At 41.5% G+C, this 15,453-nt stretch overlaps 1 protein-coding gene across 3 annotated transcripts in view; it reads right to left on the bottom strand.

The window, feature by feature from the left end:
* The window catches only part of LOC149205398 (RING/U-box protein), a 221,736-nt gene that overhangs the window by 172,358 nt on the left and 33,925 nt on the right, over positions 1 to 15,453 (bottom strand). The gene's annotated exons all lie outside the window — the stretch shown is intronic.

Below are 15,453 nucleotides of genomic sequence, written 5' to 3'. Positions count from 1 at the left end.
ATAAATATCAAATGTTCAGCAGAGAAAGAATATCCAATTTAGTACAATAGTCAAAATCAAGGTATTGACTTATCCAATAAACAATGAACACAGAGATTTAGGCTAATGCCAGGGCAAAACCCCACAAGGGGAAAACCCAACCGATCTTTCTTATTGATAAATATCAAATGTTCAGCAGAGAGAGAAAATCCAATTTCGTACAATAGTCAAAGTCAAAGTATTGACTTATCCAATAAAGTTGACCAACTAATGATATGAAGCTCAATCTGATCCAATATAATCTTGGTTAACAGTCTGCAATGGACAGCAATCAATGTGCCCTAACCAGTCTAGTCAGCAGTAGCCAAACAGCCTCCAATTAATTCGGTCAGTGCAGCAAGGAACTTGGCCTTAGTAGCAGATCAAAGTCAACCCAAAATAGAGATGAAAAACCAGTCAAACTTAGTCAACATTCTGCGGTCAATGTCTGTAATTCTGTCTGCGCTCAATGCCAGTCAAACAGCCCAAATTACCTAGGTTTTAAAGCCCAGAAATGCAGCCTCACCAGACAGAGCTATGCCCAAAAGATCAAAGTCAAAATCTGCTCAGAAAGTCAAAGTCAACGCTGGTCAAAGTTGCAGACAGTTAAGATTTTCGGCCACCTGTAATTTCGTCCTCCTTCCTTGCACGTGCGAAGAAATTCCTGTAATTTTTGGAGCTATCAAAGCCAAGAGGATAAGAGAAAAGTGTGATGATTGGATGCCAAAATGAGGCAGCCTTACGGTGTATTTATAATTTTATAGTGATCAATGAGGGGTCAAGGGTCGTGACCTTTCACCAATGGGGCCGACTTGTAGATGACGATGAGGTCGACTTGAAAAAAGGGTATTTGTATGTATGCAAAAAATCTAATTTTTGAGGTGAAGAAGAATGCCATCAAGGGTAGTCTAATGGAGTGATGAGCCATCAAAGGAGGGACTTCTAGGAAGGGCAATTTGCCCCTAGTTGCACTCTTTAACACTCCCTCTCAACTAGGGAGGAATTCCACCTATCAACATACATCAACTGTTATGTCATCATGTCCATCATGTACCATCTCCATAACTTGTCTTGTCTCTGCTGAAGATTGATATCATAGACCAATAAGAAAGGATGTAAAGAGGGTGGGTCACAAGACCCTACCACCCTTTCCAAAAAGACAAAGGCAAGTCCTCATGTCCAGGGGGTAGAACCCCTACCAAGCTTGATCCTTAGTGATCAAGTTGTTGAACATCATGCATCCTAGTCATAGGGAATACAGTAGTGCCTGACGCGTCCTCCAGAGTACTAATTAACCTTAACCACTTTTCCCAACTCATTGCCCAAATGAGAGGTACTTCCCAAGAGTCCCAAACTATAGGGGTAGAATGTATGTTGGAGTATCCACAAGGGAAGGTGAACCACTCACCCTGTCTTCATATAGCGTACTCCATAGGGGAAGGTGAACCACTTACCCTATGCTCACATGCTGGGGTATGTACTCCACAAGGGAAGGTGAACCACTCACCCTGTGATCATCTAGCTCCAAGAAGTACCCCAGGCCCCAAGGAGCTCCCAGAGCTCAATGTCCAACTCAATCGAGACCCTCATGGGCACGACTCCAAATCTCACTCTGAAGGCTAAGAACTTTGCCTTCCCCAAAGGCTTTGTAAGGCTGTCAGAAACTTGTTCATCTGTCCTATGTGTTGGACCCTTATTGCTCCCTATTGTACCATATCTCGGATAAAGTGGTACCTAATATCAATATGCTTGGATCGGTTGTGGAACACGGGATTCTCTGAAAGGCAAATCGGATAAAGTGGTACCTAATATCAATATGCTTGGATCGATTGTGGAACACGGGATTCTCTGAAAGGAAAATCCCACTTTGATTATCGCAATAAATGACGATAGTATCTAGCACGTGCTCAAATAGCTCACTGAAGAGCTTCCTCAACCACATGGCTTCACAACAAGCCATACTAGCTGCAATATATTCAGCCTCAGTGGTGCTCAGTGAAACAGACTTTTGTTTCTGGCTCATCCATGAAATTGAAGCAGGCCTCAAAGAGAAGCAGCACCCAGACGTGCTTTTTCTATCCACCACACTGCCAGCCCAGTCGGCATCAATATATCCATGTAATCTCAGATTCTCGGTAGTGTACCTCAATCCATGGTTGATAGTACCATGAAGATATCTCAAAATATTCTTTGTAGCAACCCAATGTCTATAATGAGGTTCAACCATAAACTGACTCAATGTATTAACAGCAAAGCATATGTTCGGTTGTGTGTTCACCAAGAACATCAAAGCTCCCACAAGTTGTCTATATTCAGTAGGATTTGCCAAATCCGAACTAGCAGCACTTCCACATAGCTTCTTGAAATTTAGTTCCATCGGTGTAGTCATTAACTTGCATTCCACCATGCCACATCTTTCTAAAAGCTTCACAATAATTTTTCCTTGAGAAAGGAAAATCTCACCTGGCTTTTGCCAGACATCCAAGCCTAAGAAGTAATGCATCAATCCTAGGTCCTTCATTTCGAATTTGGAAGTCAACTCCCTCTTACAATGATAAATGACAGGGTCTGCACCATTCAGAAATAGATCATTAACATATAAGACCAAAATAAGTGGCATGTCCTTTTCAACCTTGAAGTATAAGTTCGGATCAACATAGTTCCTTGTAAATCCCAGCTTCATGAGATAGCTATCAATCCTCTCATACCAAGCCCTACGGGCTTGATTTAACCCATAGAGGGCTTTCTTCAACCTGCATACATTTGTCTTTTTATCCTTCTCTTCAGACCCCTGAGGTTGTTCCAAGTAGACTTCTTCCTTAAGTGAGCCATGTAAGAATGCGGTCTTGACATCCATTTGATGCAGGCTCCATCCTTGATTTGCAGCGAGAGCAATTATGGATTGTATAGTGGTGTATCAAGCAACTGGTGCAGATATTTCATCATAGTCAACTCCTTCCTGTTGAGAAAAGCCACGAGCCACAAACCTTGCCTTATATTTTTTAGTGCTTCCATCGGCTCCATGTTTAATCTTGTAGATCCATTTTGAAGTGACCACGACCTTCTCCTTGGATCTAGGCACCACTTCCCAAACATTGTTCTTCATGATCGATTCATATTCCTCAACAATAGCATCTTTCCAAACCTGGTGCTTCACAGCTTCTTCGAAAGTGCAAAGTTCAGTTTGAATGATTGTACTCATGGCAGCCAAGTATCCTTGATACCCAGTGGGCTTCTTACTTTCCCGAAATGTCCCTCTTGGAGCAACATGATTTTCAGCATCTTGAAGTGTATCCCAAAGCCATAGTGGTTTTTTCTTTGAGGTAGAGGGATCACAAGGAGGTGGATCAAGTGGATCCATCAGGCCATCAACATCAAGCATGGGTTCATCCATCGGAGGTTCTTCTTGACTTTTAGTAGCATCATCATCCTTCCTTGTGATAGGGAGATCCCTAGCTTTTCTAAGGGCAATGTCTTCATCAAAAGTAACATCTCTACTCACTTCCACATCCCTTTGACTAGGTACATAAATTCAATATGCCTTTGAATCTTCACTATATCCAACAAATACACCTTTCTTCCCAGAGGCTTCCAACTTGTTCCTTTTCTCTTTTGGTACATGAAAATATACAAGACAACCAAAGATAATAAAACGAGCAACATCTAGTTTCTTACAAGTGCAGACTTATCTGGGTGTCTTGAAATCCAAACTTTGATGAGGACTTCTATTTTGCAGTGTTGTGAAAAGCGCGATTAAATCGCGCTTTTTTCCTAATGCCGATTTAATCGCGCTTTTTATACCAAAAAAGCGGCTACAATTTTTTTTGCCGATTTTTTCCGAAAAAAGCTCAGGGTGTCGGGGCAACGGGTTTTATAATGAGATTTTGGGTTTTTTTTTGTCATTTGGACAGTGGGCGCGTGCAGAAGGAGGAGGAAGTCTTGGAGAGAGCAGCTGGAGGGTTTGTGACCAAATCTAAGTGCTTATAGGACAAATTCAAGAGGAGACCACCAATTTCTCCATAGAAACGGTATGTGGATTAATTTTTTTTGTTTTCCTTGTTTAAAAACATTGTTTTTCATTGTTTTTGGTTGGGAAACTTCATATGGGCACCATTTTCCTTTTGTTTTCATTGTTTTTAAAGAATTTTTTGTATTTTTTCATTGATTTGGGATGGGTAACTTGGTATGACTATGGGAACCAATTTATTTTTTTTTTCATTTTTTTAAAACATTGTTTATGTTTTTTCATTGTTTTTGGCATTTGCCAATTGGTTGGGTAACTTGGGTTTGGAACTTTGGATTCTAGAAATTTGTAACTTGTAATTTTGTAAATGCTAAATTGTAATCCTAAATTCCTATTTCCTAATCCTTATTTTCCCATAGGTTTGCAAATTCAAAGTTCAAAAACAAACATGCCAAGGAAATTGGATCCTTTCTGGGAATATGGTGAACCTAAAGCTCCGAATGATAGACAAAACTTGAATTGCAAGTTGTGTGGAAAGGAGATACGCGGGGGGTGTACAGGTTGAAGTTTCACCTTGCACAAATCCCTGGACATGATGTGGGGCCCTGTATAAATACAAATCCTGAACTTATCCAAAGATCCATGAGAGCATTGGGAGAATTAGAGCACACTAGAGAGGCCAAAGAAGAACTCAAAAGGCAACTAAAAAGGTCAGCTGAAGGAAGTGGGCCAAGTGGCACTGGTTCTACTGCAGCATCAGTCAATCCGATAGCTGCATCATCATTTTTTGTTCCTCGAACCACACCTGGTTCACAACCATCTATCGGTTCAATGCTAAAAAGAACTGAAAAAGAACAAGCTGACAGGTTGATGGCAAAATTTCTCCTCTGGATTGATATTCCTTTCAGCATTGTAAGGAATAATCCATTTTTCCAACCTACTGTTGATGCTATTGCCAGTGTTGTCCCGGGGTACAAAATCCCTTCTTATCATGATTTCAGAGGCCGGATTCTTCAGGATGAAAAGCGTGACTGCACCCAAAGATTGGAGGATTTTAGGGCATCATGGGCACAAACAGGTTGCACTGTTATGTCAGATGGTTGGACTGACCAAAAGGGGAGAACCCTTATAAACTTCTTGGTTAGTTGTCCCAAGGGGACTATGTTTATCAAATCTGTTGATGCATCTCATCAAATCAAAGATGCAAGAACTTTATGTGATTTGCTGGATGTGTTTATTTTGGAGGTGCGTGAACAACATGTTGTCCAAGTCATAACGGACAATGCTGCAAATTATGTTGCTGCTGGTAGAATGCTTATGGACAGACATCCTACTTTATTTTGGACACCTTGTGCTACCCATTGTATTGATTTGATGTTAGAGGACATAGGGAAAATTCCCTTTGTCAAAGATATTGTTGACTCATCAAAAAGCATCACAAAATTTATATATAATCATACATCTATGCTTAGCTTGATGAGAAGATTCAACAACAACAAAGAGTTGGTGCGCCCCGCCATTACACGGTTTGCCACGAGTTTCATATCTCTTCAATCCCTCTTGAATTCTATGTGGGATGTGAAGAGAATGTTTCTTTCAGAGGAGTGGCGTGCTTTGTCAATGAGCCGCAAACCAGAAGGAGAGGTCGTATGCAGACTAGTTTCATACCAGGAAGACTTATGGGCAGGAGTGCAGGAGGTGTGCGCCGTTACTAAACCTTTGGTAAAGGTTCTTCGGTTGGTTGATGGTGAGAAGCCTGCAATGGGCTATTTGTATGAAGCCATGGACAGGGCCAAAGAAGCCATTCGGGCCTACTATGATGATAAGGGAGATGATGGGTTTCAGAAACAACTCCTTCTATGGGGAGTGATTGATGAGCGATGGAACAACACACTCCATCGTCCCATTCATGCTGCTGGGCTTTTCCTGAACCCTGCATTTTCTTATGCATGTGGGTTTGATTTTGATGCCGAGATCATGGATGGATTCTTATCCTGTGTCCAGAAGATGGTGCGATCTCCAGAACAACGTATAGAGATCTCTAAACAAATTGAGACATATAAGATGGCAGGTGGCACATTTGGCTTTGAGATGGCTATCACTGATAGGACGATTAAAATGCCAGGTATTTTTTAGTTTGTAACTTCAAATTCCATTTTTTTCTTATGTTTATTTAAAATTTTATTTGTAATTTTGTTGTAGATGCATGGTGGAAAATGTATGGTGGCAGAGTACCCCTTTTGCAAAATCTTGCCGTACGCATCCTCAGCCAAACATGCAACTCCTCAGGATGTGAGCGAAACTGGAGTGTATTTGAAAAAATACACAACAAGAAGCGCAACAGGTTAACACTTAAACATTTAAAATATTGCAAATTTCCAAATAAATTTTTGAATTCATTAAACAATATTTTTTTTATAATATTAATTATTAATTATTATTTCATGATCTTTGTACAGGTTGGAGTCCCAGCGACTTAATGACATGGTCTACGTCTACTACAATCTTCAATTGTGGGTGAGGCAACTTGAGAGGACACCTGATGTGGATGCCATCTCATTGGATGGGATTGACACCACTGCTGCATGGAGGGTTGAGGCCGAGAGGCCTCTCATGGATTCTACTGATGATTGGTTAGTGCAGGATGTAGTGGAGGGGGAGGAGGAGGAGGAGCAGGTGGAGGAGGAGGAGGAGGAGGAGCAGGAGGAGGAGAGGAGGAGGTGACACCGCCTACCCGGGCTACCACTGCCACCAGTTGAGGACGTGGTCTACCTCTTGTAGCTCCTACTTCTAGTTCTTCAGCTTCTAGAGCACATCAGACTCCACTGCCATTTCCACCAGCACAGGCACCAGCATCTACATCTAGAGGGAAAGGGAAAGCTGTGACATTTTCTCGCAAGAGGGGCAGAGGAAATCAATAGGATTAGACTTTCATTTTATTGTATATGACATTATGACATGATGAGATACATTATCATTTTTTTTGTTGATATTTTGAGGCTGAGTTGGGACTCAGGAGTCAGGACTTACTATTCAGGACATGATTCAATGTTATGTGTGATTTTAGCGCTAGAAATGATATTAAACATCTTATATATTAGTTTTTTTATCATATTTATGTGTCAATGTATTTATTTTATGTTGTAGATGGTTTAGATATTAAAAAAATTGAAAAAAATGAATATTTTTGTACCAAACACTTTTTCCCGCTTTTTTCCTGATTTTTCCGATTTTTTCCTATTCGTTCCCCGCGCCGATTTAATCCTGCTCGCGCTTTTCACAACATTGCTATTTTGAACGTCCACAGCAGTGTTCACAACTTCTCCCCATAAAAACTTCAATAGAACTTGATCATAAATCATGGCACAAGTGGCTTCCACAGTAGTTCGATTCTTTCTCTTGGCAACTCCATTTTGTTGTGGATTATATGGAACATTGTCTCCCTCTTAATACCTGCCTCTCTGCAATCATTGAATTCATTAGATTCATACTCAGTTCCATTATCAATTCTTAATCTCTTGATCTTCTTTCCTATATGATTCTCCACCAAGTTTTTGAAAGAACAGAACCATCTAAATACTTCATCGTTGTTCTTTAGGAAATAAATCCAAGTCTTGCGGGAGAAGTCATCGACAAATTTCACATAGCATAAGTATCCTCCCAATGAAATCGCAGGCAAAGGACCAACAATGTCAAAAAGGACCAATTGAAGAATATCAGATGTCTTGCTCTCACTAGAAGGGAATAGTCCCTTTGTAGGTTTTCCAACTGCACAAGCTTGATAAACTCCTTCATGATTCATATGAAACTCGGGCATCCTTGTAACCATCTTCCTTATGCCAATAAGGCTTTGTAATGTAAGAGAGCAAATCTTCGGTGCCATAACGCACATTGAATAGAGGTGTCATTTGCCAAAGCTCCCAAACGAATTCCACTAACTTGATAAAGACCATCAACCCTAAACCCAAGAGTAAAAGCATCTTTAAAGTTCTTATTCCATGCACGTACCTTTCCATCAATGAAAGCTACCTTAAAGCCTTTGTCTTCCATCATAGAAATAGAGACCAAATTCTTCTTCAAATCGGCACATACAAAACATCATGAAGATGAATGGTTTGACCATAGTTCAAGTGAAGAGTAACAGTTTCTATCCCTTTTACAGGGTAGGTGGCATTATCTCCAAGAAAAATATTTAGATTGGTCTTCTTCTCCACTAAATTTGAAAAAACTCAGAACCTCCTTATATCCAGTGAAATGCCTTGAGGCTCCACTATCAATTAACCAACGATCCAAGGTGTCGGGAGGAGAGGCAATAGACAAAAGAGAAATGAGATAATATTCATCTTGTTTTTCAACAACATTATTTTCATCATACCTGGCATTTCTTGTCCTCTTGGGAGGTCGATTATTTTCTTCTCATGCAACAAGAGCATTCTTTTTTCCTTTGTTGTTAGACATGTTTCTTTGATTGTTGTTGTTGTCCCTTAGAGGACTTTTTTTGTTAGGACATTTTCTAGCATAGTGTCCAAACTTGTTGCAATTGTAACATCTTCTTTGCCTTTTCCTTTGAATCCCTTCTTAGATCCTTGACCATGCTTTCTTGAATTAGATGGACTAGCACCATTCCTCCTTCTAGCATGTGCAGAGAAAGCAGTAGGTACACTTCCATTGAAAGACTTATCCCTCTCCATCATCCTTATTTCCTCTTGAGTACATCAAGCCAATAGTTCGTCAAAACCAAGTATCATGTTATGATTGAGAATGGTGATAACAAATGTTTCCAACGGCCTTGAAAGACCTCCAAGTGCAATGAGGGTGAGTTCCTTGTCAGCAGTAACTTCTCCAATAGATAGAAAATCATTCTTTACTTGAGTTATTCTCATGAAGTAAACTTGTAACGACTCCCCCTTGTCCATTTTGATATCCTCAACTTGTTTTTGAGAAAGAGGATTTGATTTGCATTGTTGAACTTGAACATGTTAGTTTTGTAGCATCGAAGGTGTGCTAGTCTCGGAACTTTGTGGAGAGAATAAAACACAGGAGTTCTCCATAACCCAAAAATCGTTTCTGGAAATTCCACCTAGAAGTGTCTCAATTAGATTTTTAACCTATTTTTAATATTTCCTAGCTCTAAACTTAAGGAATGGTTAATTAATCAGAATTAATTAAGATAAGGTGTGAATCATCTAGAAACACACACCAATCGACTCCGATGTGATCTTAGCCCTTGATTTAGTTTTAATCTTGGTCGTTGGAGTCCCAACAGGAGATTATAAGAAGTTGATGGGTAGATGGAGAAGATAAACACTTGAGGTCAATTTCCTTGGGCAGTTCGATTTTCCAGAGGTAGTAGCCGGAAGAGTTTGAGCCAAAGAAGGAAGTAGAGACAGAGAGGGGCATGGGCAATGAGTCCAGAGGAAACTTTTTCCAGATCTGGAGAGTTAGAAGCAAAAGGGTCATATTTCCAGTGGAGTTGCGCAGAAGGCTCGAGAGGGAGATCGATTTTGCTAAAGGAGAGAGAAATTCAATTGTTGTTCGTCCGGAAATTCTCCAGGAGGCCAAGCGAATTTCGCCCAGAGGCAGAGTCAACTAGGACATCACTTTTCTTGCAGTTCCAATCTTAGCGAGTTGGGGTCTACACAAAGCACTACGCAGAGGCTCACACAAACGTTGTACAACAGGCCATATTTGTCAGTGGTTGAAGCAGGATCAAGGGTTGTGTTGAGGTATTTGCCTCAGATATTTCGCCCAGATTATTTTGTTGTTTGGATTGTCAGTTGGGCATCCATAGATTGTACTCAGAATTTCACTATTGTATAGTAATATAAAACCCTCAGTTGTTGCACCAATTTTCCCAAATTTGGTTTTTCCGGGGACTTTAGTCCAAAAATAAGTGTGTCAAATTTTTTGTGTGCTAGCAAATTTATCAGTTTCCAGCGATTTTATTTTTCGCAATTTTATTTGTGAAGGTTGCAGTGTGATTTATTTGATATTTGTCGTAGCAAATAAATTTTTAATTAATTAACAATTAAAGAATTAATTACAGTTGTTGCAATAGGATTTCAGTGGTGAAATTTTCACATGGTATCAGAGCGTGATTGATCAGATGGGGAAGCTCAGAAGCAGAGACAGAAGAATTTGCTGTTCAGAGGGAGCAGCAGGACGATTTTTTCTAGGGGTTGAGCAAAGCCTAAGCCAGGCAAATCGAATTGCTTGGGGAAGCTCGATTTTTTCAGTGCAGGTTGGAAGAAAATTTCAGCTTGCCAGTTGAGTGATTCTAGCAAGCAGAGGGAGTAGTAGCAGCTTAGATTTTCGCTAAGCAGATTCCTTGTTTGTGCACAGAGCGTTTTGCAGCAGTTTGTAGAAGCAGAATCAGCGTCGGGTGGAAGAGAAAAAGCACACACAGAGGGAAATTTTCTCTCAAGGGATCTCGTGTTTTAGAGATCTAATTTTTCCAATTGCAGATTGGCAATAGCTGTGAACAAATCTTCTCACTCCAGAGGGAGTGCACATAGCAGATCCAGTCGCTGAGCAAAGGGAAAGAGGGAGATTTTCGACCAGATTTAGAGATGGCCATAGCAGGGCTTAGAGATGAGGATAGGTTGGAGGGACCCTCCAACTATGTCATCTAAAAGGCTAGGATGTCCTTCCTTCTAGATGAATATGGCCTGAAAGCCTATGTGGACAATGTGGTAGCAGTACCCCAGGATGTCGTTTAGCTCAAGGAGTACGAGAAGGAGATGGCAAAGGCGAAGCGGATGCTCTTGGATGGAGTCTGAGATCATATGGTCTCACATGTGGCAAACAAAGGTACAGCCAAGGAAATGTGGGATGCTCTCTCTGAGCTATATCAAAGTACTTCCGAGCAGCGGAAGATGTTCCTACAGGAGAAGTTGAGGAGCATCAGGAATGCAGAAGGGGTAAAGCATAGATACCTTCCTCACCATGATTCAGGAAGTCCGAGATCAGCTTGCAGCCGTTGAGGAGGCACCCCAACCCACAGAACTTGTACGGTTGGCACTAAATAGTGTCTTAGAGGAATGACAGTGATTTGTCCAAAGTATCTTGGGTAGAGACACATTGCCTAAAGGGGTCAGGATGTGGTCCATCTGCAGCAAGAGGAGTTGTGGCGGGCTTTAGTAAAGAGTAGCATCAGCTACAACAGCAGCAAGTGACCGAAGGATGAAGAAGAGAATGTGGCCCTAGCATCAAAGGGTCCCAGTCAGGGACAGGGGGAAAAGAAGAAGAAGACGGATCTGTCAAAGGTCAAGTGCTTCAGATGTGGTGAGTTTGGCCACTACAGTATGCAGTGTCCTCTCAAGAAGAAGGACAAGCAAGAGAAGTAGGACTGAGATAGATAGGTTGTCCTCCAGATTGGAGGAAGATTTTGCAATGTGTGCAGCTATACCTCTCTGATAGTGAGGTGGGGCGACATGGAGCTTTAGTCCCATAGTTGCAAATATGGGCAGGTTCCGTGAGGTGCCCTCCTCATGGATCATTACCTTGCTAAGGAGGCCCACATTATTTAGTAGCAAGATGGATCAGTGTCAGTGATGCAGTTAGATTCTGCAATGACAATTGCAGGCTAGTAGCAGTCAGGTGCTGAGGAGCGTAGTGCAATGTTGGTAGTAGTGTAGACTCAGCAGCAGCGCAGATTCTTCAGTGGACAGTGCAGTAGCTAGTAGCAATCAGGACTCAGGAGACAAATACAGCAGACGTATTTGATTCAATATTTAGGATGCTTCTTAGTTGCAGCAGCAATAGATGAGAGGGAGTTGCAGCGCAGATGCAGAGTTGACATTAGTTTAGCAGTGTCAGTAGTAGCACAAATGCAACATCAGAGTTGCGCAGTGTTTGGTGGGCAGTGGCAGGTAGTAATAGTGGCCAGAGATCAATAGCGTAACAGAGGGTGATACAGAGACAAGGTGTTGAAGCCGCAGTGCAGCACTAGAACACCTTCCTCCCTAAGAGGGAGTGTTAATTTTTGTAGCATCGGAAGTGTTCTAGTCCCGAAGCTTTGTGGAGAGGCTAAAACATAGGAGTTCTCCATAACCCAGAAATCGTTTATGGAAATTCCACCTAAAAGTGTCTCAATTAGATTAGTATCCTATTTTTTAATATTTACTAAGTCTAAACTTAGGAAATATAGTTAATTAATCATAATTAATTGATATAAGGTGTGAATCATCTAGAAACTAACACGGATCAACTCCAATATGATCTTAGTTGTTAATTAGGTTTTAATCTTGTTTGTTGGAGTCCCAATAGAAGATTAAAAGAAAAAGTCGATGGGTAGATGGAGAAGATACACACTTGAGGTCGATTTCCTTGAGCAATTCGATTTTCCAGAGGCAGCAGTCCAAAGAGTTTGAGCTAGAGAATGAAGCAGAGACAGAGAGGGGCAGGGGCAATGAGTCCGGAGGGAAGTTTTTCCAAATCCAAAGAGTCAACAGAAAAAGGGTTGTATTTCCCAGTGGAGTTGCGCAGAGGCAACGCAGAAAGATTTAGAGGGAGCTCGATTTTGCTGAAGCAAAGAGAAATCCAGTTGTTGTTCTTGGTCTAGAAATTCTCCAGCAGACCAAGCGAATTTCTCCCAGAGGCAGAGTCAGCGAGGATGTCATTTTTCTTGCAGTTTTGGGCTTAGCGAGTTGGGGTATGCGCAAGACCTGTACAGAGGCTCATGCAGAGGTTGTACGACTGGCCGGATTTGTCAGTTGTAGGAGTAGGATCATGCGTGGTATTGAGGTATTTCCTTTAGATATATTTCGGCCAGATTATTTTTCTGTTTGGATTGCCAGTTAGGCATCCATAGATTGTACTCAAAATTTCACTGCTGCATAATAATATAAAACCCTCAGCTACTGCATTGGTTTTCCCAAGTTGGGCTTTTTCGGGCACTTTATTCCAAAAATAAGTGTGTCAACTCTTATGTGTGTGTGCTAGCATATTTCTCAGTTTCCAGCGCTTTTATTTTCCATAGTTTTATTTGTGAAGGTTGCAGTCTGATTTATTTGATACTTGTCGTAGCAAATAAATTGTTAATTAATTAACAATTAGAAGAACTAATTCCAATTGCTACAATAGGATTCCAGTGGTGTAATTTTCACATGGTATTAGAGTGTGATTGATCAGACGGGGAAGCTCAAAAGCAGGAACAGAAGAATTCACTGTTCGGAGGGAGCAATAGGATAATTTTTTTGGGGGTTGCGCAAAGCCTAAGTCAGGGAGATCAAAATTCTTCGGGAAGTTCGATTTTTTCAATGCAAGTTGGCAGAAAATTTCAGCTTCCCAGTTGAGTGATTCCGACAGGCAGAGGGAGTAGCAGCAGCTCAAATTTTCGCTAAGCAGATTCCTTGTTTGGGCGCAAAGGGTTTTGCAACAGTTTGCAGAAGCAGAATCAGCATCAAGTGGAAGAGAAATAGCACACACAGAGGGAAAATTTCTCTCAGGGGATCTTGAGTTTTAGAGATCTAATTTTTCCAGTTGCAAATTGACAGTAGCTGTGAGCAGATCTTCTCACTCCAAAGGGAGTGCGAATAGCAGATCCAACAGCTAAGTAGAGGGAAAGAGGGAGATTTTTTACCAGATTTAGATATGGCCACTGCGAGGCTTAGAGATCAGGATAGGTTGGAGGGAACCTCCAACTATGTCATCTAGAAGGCTAGGATGTCCTTCCTTCTAGATTTATATGGCCTGAAAGCGTATGTGACAATGTGGTAGCAGTACCCCCAGATGTCAATCAGCACAAGGAGTACATGAAGGAGATGGCAAAGGCGAAGCGAATGATCTTGGATGAAGTCTAAGATCATATGGTCTCACATGTGGCAGACAAAGGTACAGCCAAGGAAATGTGGGATGCTCTCCTATATCAGAGTACTTCCGAGTAGAGGAAGATGTTCCTACAAGAGAAGTTGAGGAGCATTAGGATGCAGAAGGGAGAAAGCATAGATGCCTTCCTCACCAGGATTCAAGAAGTCCAAGATCAACTTGCAGCCATTGGGGAGGCACACCAACCCACAAAACTTGTACAGTTGGCACTAAATAGTGTTTCAGAGGAATGGCAGGTGTTTCTCCAAAGTATCTTGGGCAGAGACACATTGCCTAAATGGGACAAGATGTGGTCCGATCTAAAGCAAGAGTTGAGGCGGGCTTTAGTAAAGAGTACCATCAGCGGCAGCAGTAGCAAAGGACCAAAGGGTGAAGAAGAGAATGTGGCCCTAGCATCAAAGGGTCCCAATCAGGGATGGGGGGAAAAGGAGAAGAAGGACCTGTCAAAGGTCAAGTGCTTTAGATGTGGTGAGTTCGGCCACTACAATTTGCAGTGTCCTCTCAGGAAGAAGGACAAGCAAGAGAAGCAATACCAGGCAACAGCGTCCACTAAGATAGATAGGTTGTCCTCCAGACTGGAGGAATATTTTGCAATGTGTGCAGTTATACCTCTAGGAGTGAGGTGGGGCGACATGAAGCTATAATCCCAAAGTTGCAGAGATGGGAAAGATCCTTGAGGCGTCTTCCTCAGGATCATTACCTTGTTGCAGGGGCCCACAGTATTTAGTAGTTGGATGGATCAGTGTCAATGATGCAGTCAAATTCCGGAGTGACAGTTGTGGACTAGTAGCAGTTAGGTGTTGAGGAGCACAATGCAGAGTCAGTAGCAGCATAGATTCTTCAGTGGACAGTGCAGTAGCTAGTAGCAGTGAGGACTTAGGAGATAAATGTAGCAAACATTTTTTTTTATAAGCGATGTAGCAGACATATTTGATTCAGTATTTAGGATGCTTCTAAGTTGCATTTGTTGTAGTTGTAGCAGCAACAAATGAGAGGGATTTGCACTGCAGATGCAGAGTTGACAGCAGTTTAGCAGTGTCAGCAGCAACACAGAGGCAGCATTATAATTGCGCGATGGTTGGTGGGCAATGGCAGGCAGTCACACTGGCCAGACATTAGCAGCGTGACAGAGGGTGATACAGAGATAGGGTGTTGTAGGCAGCACTAGCACACCTTCCTCGCTAAGAGGGAGTGTTAGTTTTTGTAGCATCAAAGGTGTTCTAGTCTCGAAACTTCGTGGAGAGCTAAAACACAAGAGTTCTCCATAACCCATAAATTGTTTCTAGAAATTCCACTTAGAAGTGTCTCAATTAGATTATTAACCTATTTTTTAATATTTCCTAACTCTAAACTTAGGAAATATGGTTAATTAATCAGAATTAATTAAGATAAGGTGTAAATCATCTAGAAACTCACGCGGATCGACTCTTATATGACATTAGCTCTTGATTAAGTTTTAATCTTGGTCGTTGGAGTCTCAACAGAATATTATAAGAAGAAGTCGATGGGTAAGATGGAGAAGATACACACTTGAGGTTGATTTCCTTGGGCATTTCGATTTTCCAAAGGCAACAACCGGGAGAGTTCGAGCCAGGCAAGGAATCAGAGATAGAGAGGGGCACGGACAGTGAGTCCGAAGGAAA

Source organism: Pinus tabuliformis, chromosome 1_2 (assembly GCF_031772625.1).
Source record: "Pinus tabuliformis cultivar Carrire ecotype Pingquan chromosome 1_2, CPIR1, whole genome shotgun sequence".
Lineage (NCBI taxonomy): Eukaryota > Viridiplantae > Streptophyta > Pinopsida > Pinales > Pinaceae > Pinus > Pinus tabuliformis.
Note: the sequence above shows the minus strand (reverse complement) of the source record. Positions and strands in the feature narration are given on the sequence as shown.